General features: G+C 44.3%; 1 pseudogene; it reads left to right on the forward strand.

Moving 5' to 3' along the window:
• The first annotated feature begins 4,720 nt into the window (after positions 1-4,720).
• On the forward strand, positions 4,721-8,666 carry LOC140264307 (granzyme A-like; annotated as a pseudogene).
• The last annotated feature ends 679 nt before the right edge of the window (positions 8,667-9,345 follow it).

Raw genomic sequence — 9,345 nt, forward strand, 5'->3', positions numbered from 1 at the left:
AGCAGCAGCGTAAAGGATGTTCTTCACATCCTGTCCCATCCGTACTGGCCCTAGCGCCACAACACAGGCTCTCTCTTGCTTAATTACCTCAAAGGCCTGCTGCTGTTCAGGACCCCATGCAAAGTTATTCTTCTTTCGGGTCACCTGATAGAGGGGGCTCACAATGAGGCTATAATTTGGGATGCGCATCCTCCAAAAACCCACTACACCCATAAAGGACTGTGTCTCTTTTTTGTCAGTGGGTGCAGACATAGCAGTAATTTTGTCAGTCACATCTGCTGGGATGTGTCAACTCCCATTTTGCCATTTCAACCCTAGAAACTGAATTTCTTGGTCAGGGCCTTTCACTTTGTCTCGCTTAATTGCGAAACCAGCAGACAGGAGGATTTGTATTATCCGCTCTCTTTTTTTCAAAACCTCCATTGCTGTATCACCCCACACAATGATATCATCAATATACTGCAGGTGCTCTGAAGCACCGCCCTGTTCCAACGTGGCTTGGATCAGCCCATGGCAAATGGTCAGGCTGTGTTTCCACCCATGGGGCAAACGGTTCCAGGTGTAATGAACACCCCTCCAAGTAACGAAAAACTGTGACCTACACTCTGTGGCCAAAGGGACAGAGAGGAATGCGTTGGCAATATCAATGGTGGCATGCCATTTTGCCTCTTTCGATTCCAGTTCGTACTGGAGTTCCAACATGTCTGGCACAGCAGCGCTCAATGGGGGTGTGACCTCTTTCAGGCCACGATAGTCCACCATCAGCCTCCATTCTCCACTGACTTTACGCACTGGCCATATGGGGCTGTTGAAAGGTGAATGGGTTTTACTAATTACTCCCTGACTTTCTAGTTGTTGAATTAGTCTATGGATGGGGAGCAAGGAATCCCTAAAAGTACGGTACTGTCGTCTATGTACTGTTCTCGTGGCATTTGGTACCTGTTGTTCTTCCACCTGTAGTAACCCCACAGCAGACGGGGCCCCTGATAAGCCAGGCAAATCAGACAGCTGCTTAATGTTGTCCGTTTCTGTAGCAGCTATTCCAAAAGCCCATCGACATCCCTTGGTGTCCTTGAAATGTCCCCTTTTTAGGTAATCTACCCCAAGTATGCAGGGAGCTCCCTGGCCAGTCACTATACGACGTTTCTGCCAGTCTCTATCGGTGAGGCTTATCTCGGCCTCCAACACAGATAGTTCCTTCAAACCCCCAGTCACTCCATGTATATGGATCAGTTCTGTCCCTTTGTAACCTGAGGGTATCAGAGTGCACTGTGCACCGCTATCCACCAGTCCTTATTTTTCTGTGGTTCTGATGTGCCAGGCCACTGAATCCACACAGTCCAACACACTCTATCATCCCTCTCCCCCCCCCTGGCTGAGTGCAGGGCCCCTCTATTGGGTTACCTGCAGCAGCAGAGGAAATTTCAGTAGTGGCTGACCTCTTCTGTAATTCTCTCACCCGTGCTCGTAGTGCATAAGTGGGTTCGTCGTGACACCTCCTCATATCCTCTCCATGCTCACGCAGGTAGTTCCACAGGGCACCACGTGACACAGGCTCACTGCAGTCATTCACTCAAGCAGGTTGGTGTTTGCATTTGATAGCTGAGACTGCCACAGGTTCACTATTATTCCTTGCCGCGGACCAGTTCTTCAGCATGCTGTCTTGGTTTCTCTCTATTTGGTCCAGTCTCTCCGTTATTTGGCAGATGGCTGAAATGGTGGCACGGGATGGCGCTAGTGTACTCTCTGTATTTTGAAGTGAAAGGATAAGCTCAAAAATTGGAGGTCTTCTATATAGCTCTTCATACCTGTTAGCTGCAGTTAATAGTACACTGGAATATCTGTCCAGAGCTGACCGTATGAGCTTCTTCCATATTTCAGGAGTACTGCTCACCTTCTCTGGGTCATGGCCATCATGTGGGTCCTCAGGGACAAACATGGGATCATACAGCATTTCTGCCACAGCCATTTCTCTCAAGTACTGGATGCCTTCCTCAGCCGTACTCCATTTTTTCAGTACAGGCTCCAAATCACTACTGAGACAACAGGTTGCCTTTACAGCTGACAGCATTCTGTCCCAGAGAGTAGCGACACCATCGAGACATCTGCTGATCCCTCTATCAACAGATGGGTTTCAAGAAATGTTTCCTAATTGATGAGCCTCATTGCAACTTAGGGACACACTGCCGGCCCCACTGTCCCAACATCGAAGCAGCCAAGTGATGATGCTTTTACCTGGGAATAGGGTAAACTTCTTTCTCGTGCCTTGGATTTCAGTACTTTTCATAGGTTTACAAATAGAGAAAATGACTTTTCGTAGGTTTAAGAGTAGAGGAAATGATGACTTCCCCCTCATCATCAATGTCCTCTCCATGTCTGTTAGTCTTCTGAGTCGCCTGCCCTGGTGGTTTTAGGGAGGGCTCCTCACTGGGATCTTCCACTACTTCCTCCTTCCGTTCCAGATGTGAGGACACACGTTCCCATCTCTGGCCTTCCACTGGGGCGACTGACACTGATGCTGGTGCTACCCCTGGTTTGATGGGATTGACTTGGAGGTTTTCCCTTAGGGTTTGGATCTCATTTTTGAGGCTCTCTATCTCCATCATAAGCCGTTCCTTCTGAGATCCCCCTGAGCTACACCATTTCTCAAGATCCCTCTGGTGTTCAGGATTAAGATTACGTGACACTGGGGGTCCCAATGCTTCTGGCCTTTTTCCTAAGTCTCTCACTATTCTTTGCCAGTCTCTCTGCATTTTATAGTAACTTACTACAATTACTATAATCAGAGAGACTAACAACACCGTATCTAATTTGACACCCCAGTCATACTTAAGGAGTTCACAGCATGCGTAAGCCAATCCGAGCACAGTGTCTGTGATGTTGGTTAGGCTGAAAGGGAGCCAGGCAGGTATCCCTATCACTGGCTTCCATGGGCAAAAGGATTGTACAAACATCCCCCACATCACAATGCTCTGGATCCAGGACCACAGGAACATAAGGACCCTCAGTCCTACGTACAGGGCTGCTGAAATAAGCCACTTCATTACTGCCCAAAACATTGCCCAGAAAGCTGCCCGCATTCCCCACCAAAAATTGTCACAGAGTTCTCTCTAGAGCTCCCTCTGTAACAGGTGAACAAACCCAGGGGAGCAGGAACAAAAGTACCTCCCTTCCCTAACAGCGCAGTGCAGTGTGGCGCGGCCCTGCCACGTGAGCTGCGGGAGACGGGAAGGGAAGGTAGACCGCAAATGGGTCTAGGAGGAAAAAATGAAGAAAGAAAGGATGATCTGAGAATGAACGGCAGTTTAATAAACCCAGTAACACTAAACAACATTGAGAGAGTTTCAACAAGGAGAAAACCAAATCCCAATCTCACCGACAGGCTGCGGGAGGCGGGAAGTTCCAACCACACTGTCTCCTCGCAAGGAGCCGGGCCTGAAAACCCGTCCCCTTCCTGACCTCCTCTCTGGGGCCACTCCCCACATGCCCATTTAACGCAGTCCACAGAAAAAATAACTTGTCCCCTTAACTCCCATTATCCCACATGATGTTCTGATGTGGAATACCAACAACAACCAAGTTACAAAACCATAACAACTGTGAAGAGGAAAGGGACCTGGGGGTGTTGGTTGATGCTCGGCTGAACATGGGCCAACAGCGTACCCAGGTGGCCAAGAGGGCCAATGGCATCCTGGCCTGCACTTGAAATAGTGTGGCCAGCAGGAGCAGAGAGGTGATCATCCCACTGTACTCAGCACTGGTGAGGCCGCACCTCCAGTACTGTATTCTGTTTTGGGCTCCTCACTGCAAGAAAAACACCTGGGGCCCGGAACATGCCCAGAGAAGGGCAATGAAACTGGTGAGGGGTCTGGAGCACAGGGCTTACGAGGAGCAGCTCAGGGAGCTGGGGTTGTTTAGTCTGTAGAAGAGAAGATCTCACTGCACTCCACAACTTCCTGAAGGGAGGTTGTGATGAGGAGGGGTTTGGCCTCTTCTCCCAGGCAACAAATAGGACCCAAGAAAATGGCCACAAGATGTACCAGAGGAGGTTCAGTTCAGACAAATTAGATTAGGAAAAACATCTTCCCTCAGAGAGTGGTCCGGCACAGAAATGGCCTACCCAGGGAGCTGGTGGAGATGCTGTCCCTGGCAGTATTAGAGAGGTGGCTGGATGAAAAGCTATGAGACCCCGTTTAGTGCTTGAGGTAGCAGTGGTGATGGGAGGATGGTTGGACTAGATGATCCTGTAGATCCTTTCCAACCTTGTGTTTCTATGATTCTATGATTTGAGATATTTTGTGTTTCCCTGTCACCTGCAGCACCCAGGGCTGGGAGAAATGACAGCATCTGCAGGAGAAGCATGGCCTTATGTGCCAGCAGCTAAAGGTTAGTTAGACGTAAGATTGCTAAAAACACTTTAAGTGGCATTATACACTCTGCTCTAGACCGCTAAACCACATTGCACAGAAGCTCATCCAGTGTAAAGGTAACAAGAAAAGATCAGATGCTGAAAGGGGTAAAGAGCAGATTCCTTCACTTCAAACCACAACAGATGATGTGATTTCTCATTCACAATTCTGCTGTGAGTTATATATTCAGGAAGGTCTTTCTTTTTTTCACAGTTAGAGATGTCAGATGTCCTTAAGAGGAAAAATAAAACCCACATCCTCTTTGTTTAGATATATAACACAGAGCAAACAGGGGAGGCCAGGCAGACACCATGGGTGTTTTTTTCACTCTGTCCACCTCTGCTGCCATCATTCTCCTGATACTTCCTGGAGGTAAGTGCACAGTTTGATCCTTTTGAGTGTAAACGCTGACATGGAGAGCTCCATTTAAGCAGAACGTATTAGCCTAAAGAAAATACTTGCAATTACTATTAGAGGTAAAATTATTATATATTTTTCTGTCTCTGTATGTCTTTGATCTTTCATACAAACAAAATCATTTCTGAATGGATAGTAGTCATTAAAACTGCAAAGATGACAAACCATTTGGAAGAGGTCAGGGAAATTAATACAGCCATTTTTGATCACTCACTCTATTGGCATGTACATACATGATTCTCTTGATTTTCTGTTCTCTTGAGAAGGATGTTCATGTGACTTACCTTCCATAGCCATGTTGCCAAGGGCTCACACAAGACATGACACTGCACAACATTTATGTAGTGGCAAGTGTGTGTTTCTTACAATGAAAGCTGAGAAATTAACCATAGTAGAGAACATCAGGAAAATAAACTTGTGTAAGATCAGTAACGCTTAGGTTGTTGGGTTTTATTTCCTCAATATTCTTGACACTAACCTTATTTTAATGCCGCTGAAAGACACACAAGTAGTACTGCTGAGCACTTCTAAAAGCCTACCCTGAAGACCTACATAGCAATGTGCATGTTCCCATGTGACTGTATACTTCATAAATGTGTTAAATGTACTTTCCTAAGAGTTCACAGTGCTTTGCAGCCCAGCTGTGTGTATTGTGGCCTACTTTTATTTCTAGACTTGTGCATGGATATCATTGGAGGACATGAAGTAGCACCACACTCAAGACCATTTATGGCCGTGATCAAAGGAGAACACATTTGCGGAGGAGCTTTGATCAAGCCAGACTGGGTGTTAACAGCTGCTCATTGCTGTCTGTAAGTTGTTTTTCTGATTCAGAAACTATGGAGTACACAGTCTCTCATTTCAAGAAGAAATGTTTGTGTCCCTGGTAATCCAGTGCATTTAGCATTATAAAGTTCTTAAACTTAAGTTGACAACCATGTTTTGGTGAGCAAAAGTAATGTAAGAAGGTACACTGACCTTCAGTGTTTCTGACAAGATATTTTAGAAGTCACTAGTCACAGGAAAGCACAGAATAACAGTGCTGTAATTGTGAATTTGGGGGAAAGATCTATGCCTGTCCTCAGGAACAGGACACTTGGCCAGAGGACTGGCCAGTCTAAATAGCTGCTTAGAAAACTGAAGCAAGTTCTCGTCATTTTATTCTGTAAAAGACACAGAGTTCATTACAGAAACAGACAGTACATGATTATAAAGGGAAAAAAAAAAATCCTGCAGATGACAGGAGACATTAGAGACCACTGCTTTACTAGGTATGTTAGCTTCTTCCTGTCTGACTCAAGACATGGGTGGTTATTTGGCCTTGCACGCTCCCCCTGCCAGGCAAGATGTGAGGTTTAAATCTCACGTCCCACCCACTGCCTTTGCTAGGATGACTGGAGCTGCTGCTGAGCCAGACCTCACACGGGCTCTGTCAACAGCCTGCTCAGGGCCAGTGAATTACTGGACTGTGTCTATCAGAGACTTGTAACTATTTGTCCTGCCACCAGCCAGAGAGATAACTAGAATCTACTACAAAGAAAGCACAAGGTCTGAAAGCTGTGGAATCAATATACAGTTAACAACGATCCTGAATGAGATCTCATTTAAGAAAAAAAAATATATTACATAATTTAATATTGCTTAGGTGACACTCATACAGCTCTTCATAGCTGAAGGAACATCAGAAATCACTTCCTCAGTGTTTTGGTTGCTGTATAAAGAGGAAACTGAGGACCACTCTGCACAGCTACTCCAACAAGCTTCACCATCCATCTGTGGCAGAAATTGAGCTCCCAAGGAGCAGCTTCTGAGTCAAGGACCCAAACCCTGCCGCTGGGAGGCTGCAAGTAGAATAGCATCAGTTGTGACTCACTGACACAATTTTTCTAAACTACTTGTGAAAACAGGATGATCTACATTCTTCTAAATTACTGTTGCTTTGCAGGCCAGAAAAGACCAGAGCAAGGAATTACAGACTTACAGCAGGTGAATCCCACTAACCATCTAATCTTTCTTCTCAGGAAAGGCGGGCACCGTTACCCTTGGAGCCCATTCACTGACAAAGCATGAAAAAGAAAACCAAGTTATTAAGATTGCAAAGGAAATTTACTACCCAGGCTATTCTTGGGAAACAATGGAACATGACATTATGCTGCTGAAGGTATAGACTTATTTACACACCACTAAAGAAATACACATCTCTGTGATGCACTAGGTTTTTCATTCTTGTGAGGAAGAGAGGTGGGAGTTTCTGGGAACATTGTTTCTTGGGTGATGTAGACTGGTCTGCAAATCCAGCTGACCGAGGAACTGGGGATGCACTGCAGACCAAGGCACTCAGCAACTCCTTTAATATGTGCTATTATGAGCAGTAGAAAAACTCTGCAGCCTGGCCAAGCTTTTCTGGCTTTTCAATGAAGTACTGAATATTCACAGAGAACAGCATATTTCAGATGTAAAAATAATTGTGTTAAAAAACATAATATTCTAAATGATAGTTTCATTATGAATTTATAAGTTCTCTGATTCTCATTTTTGCTATCAGTTATCGCTGCTTTTATGTCCTAGAAAAAAAATATATATATTATATATATATATATATATATATATATATATATACATATATATATATTCCCCATGTATAGTTAACTCCCAATGGTTGTGGGTGCCACAGAAGAGAAACAGGGCATTTTGGGAGCAAATATTTCAGCACTTGAATGAATTTTCATTGGAAAGTGGATATCCATTTTCCTCATTCCTACATAATCACAGACTACATAACTTCCATCACAAACACGAATCTCAGAAAAGGTTTGCAGCAATCCCTCACTTCCACAATGGAAAAGATCTAATGATTAACACACAGAGATCTCTGTCAGACTCTCTGCCATAAAAATTGTTTTCCTTATCTTCTACAGCTTGAGAAAAGAGCAAAACTTAATGGCGCTGTGAAAGTCATTCCCCTGCCTACCTCTGGTGATGATGTCAAACCAGGAACAACTTGCAGAGTAGCAGGATGGGGACAAACTGTGTATAATATAAAAGAATTGTCTGATACCCTGAGAGAAGTTAACATCACTGTCATCAATAGAAAAATCTGCAATGACAAGGAACATTACAATAACAGACCTCCTATAACAAATAACATGATATGCGCAGGATCTGAGCGAGGAGGAAAGGGCTCATGTAGAGTGAGTATATTTACTGGCATTATCCACAATGACTATACTAAAAATGCAGTATAAAGTAGCAGTTATTACACATGGTATATTCCTACCTGCAGTTCCAGAAGGAATAATACCACAAAAGAGTAAATTTACCAGGGCTACTTCTTCTAATCCTTAAAATAAAATAAAGCTGGATTTTCACTTCCAAAAATACTGGACATATCTTCGCACTGGTCTAGGTTTATTTCACATAACTCACAAGCAAAAGGTCGCACTTCTTTAATTATTATTTTTTTGTAATGATAAACTTACCTTCCAGAGGAGAGGGTGGTGGGAGGGAACAGGAGTGGGGCGAGCAGGGGGAAGCAGTGTCTACATATTTATGTCTACCATGGAACCGGAGTAAGTGTAAGTTTTAAGTAAGGGATCAGTTCTGTACGTTTTGTAAATCTGAATGACAATTTCTGTCCTTTTTTTTTTTTTTTTTTTTTTTTTTTTCCAGGGGGATTCAGGTGGACCTTTAATATGCAATAATGTGCTGAAAGGCATCACCTCTTTCGGGAAGGAAAAGTGTGGTGCTCCCGATGCTCCTGGTGTCTACACTCTAATCACAAAACAATACCTTCAGTGGATATGGAAAACCATAGCTGGAGACTTACAGACCGGGTTTTGAACAAACTATTTCCTGCTTTGTGACTGTGCAACAAAATCTAGCTTTGAAGTGTGCTTTTGAAAACAGCTTCATGATACTCCCATAATATTCCCACGAAGTTATTGCCACACTGATTTTTAGGATCTTGAAATCTGTATAGGTGAAATTTCATGTATCCATTCTAGGGACAGGCATGATTTTAACAGAGCCAAACAGAGCACTCTGCTAGAACAGCCTTTGTAGTTTGTAGAGTTATGGAGTCCATTTGTGACTCAAGCTTTCAGCTTCCTCATGTTGCACATTCAGACTTAGCTTTACATGGATGAGTGTTTCTGACCAAGTGTCAGATCAAATCAAAGTTTAATTTCCAGCTTGACTTTGAAGCCTCTGCATGTCAACTCTTCATGTAATCTGCTTTAAATAAAAGAAATGGCAATAAAATCTATAGCACAGAATTGTCATTTTATGCGGTAGGAATGGGAAGGGAAGGAAGGAAGGGAAGGGAAGGGAAGGGAAGGGAAGGGAAGGGAAGGGAAGGGAAGGGAAGGGAAGGGAAGGGAAGGGAAGGGAAGGGAAGGGAAGGGAAGGGAAGGGAAGGGAAGGGAAGGGAAGGGAAGGGAAGGGAAGGGAAGGGAAGGGAAGGGAAGGGAAGGGAAGGGAAGGGAAGGGAAGGGAAGGGAAGGGAAGGGAAGGGAAGGGA

Source organism: Excalfactoria chinensis, chromosome Z (genome assembly GCF_039878825.1).
Source record: "Excalfactoria chinensis isolate bCotChi1 chromosome Z, bCotChi1.hap2, whole genome shotgun sequence".
Lineage (NCBI taxonomy): Eukaryota > Metazoa > Chordata > Aves > Galliformes > Phasianidae > Excalfactoria > Excalfactoria chinensis.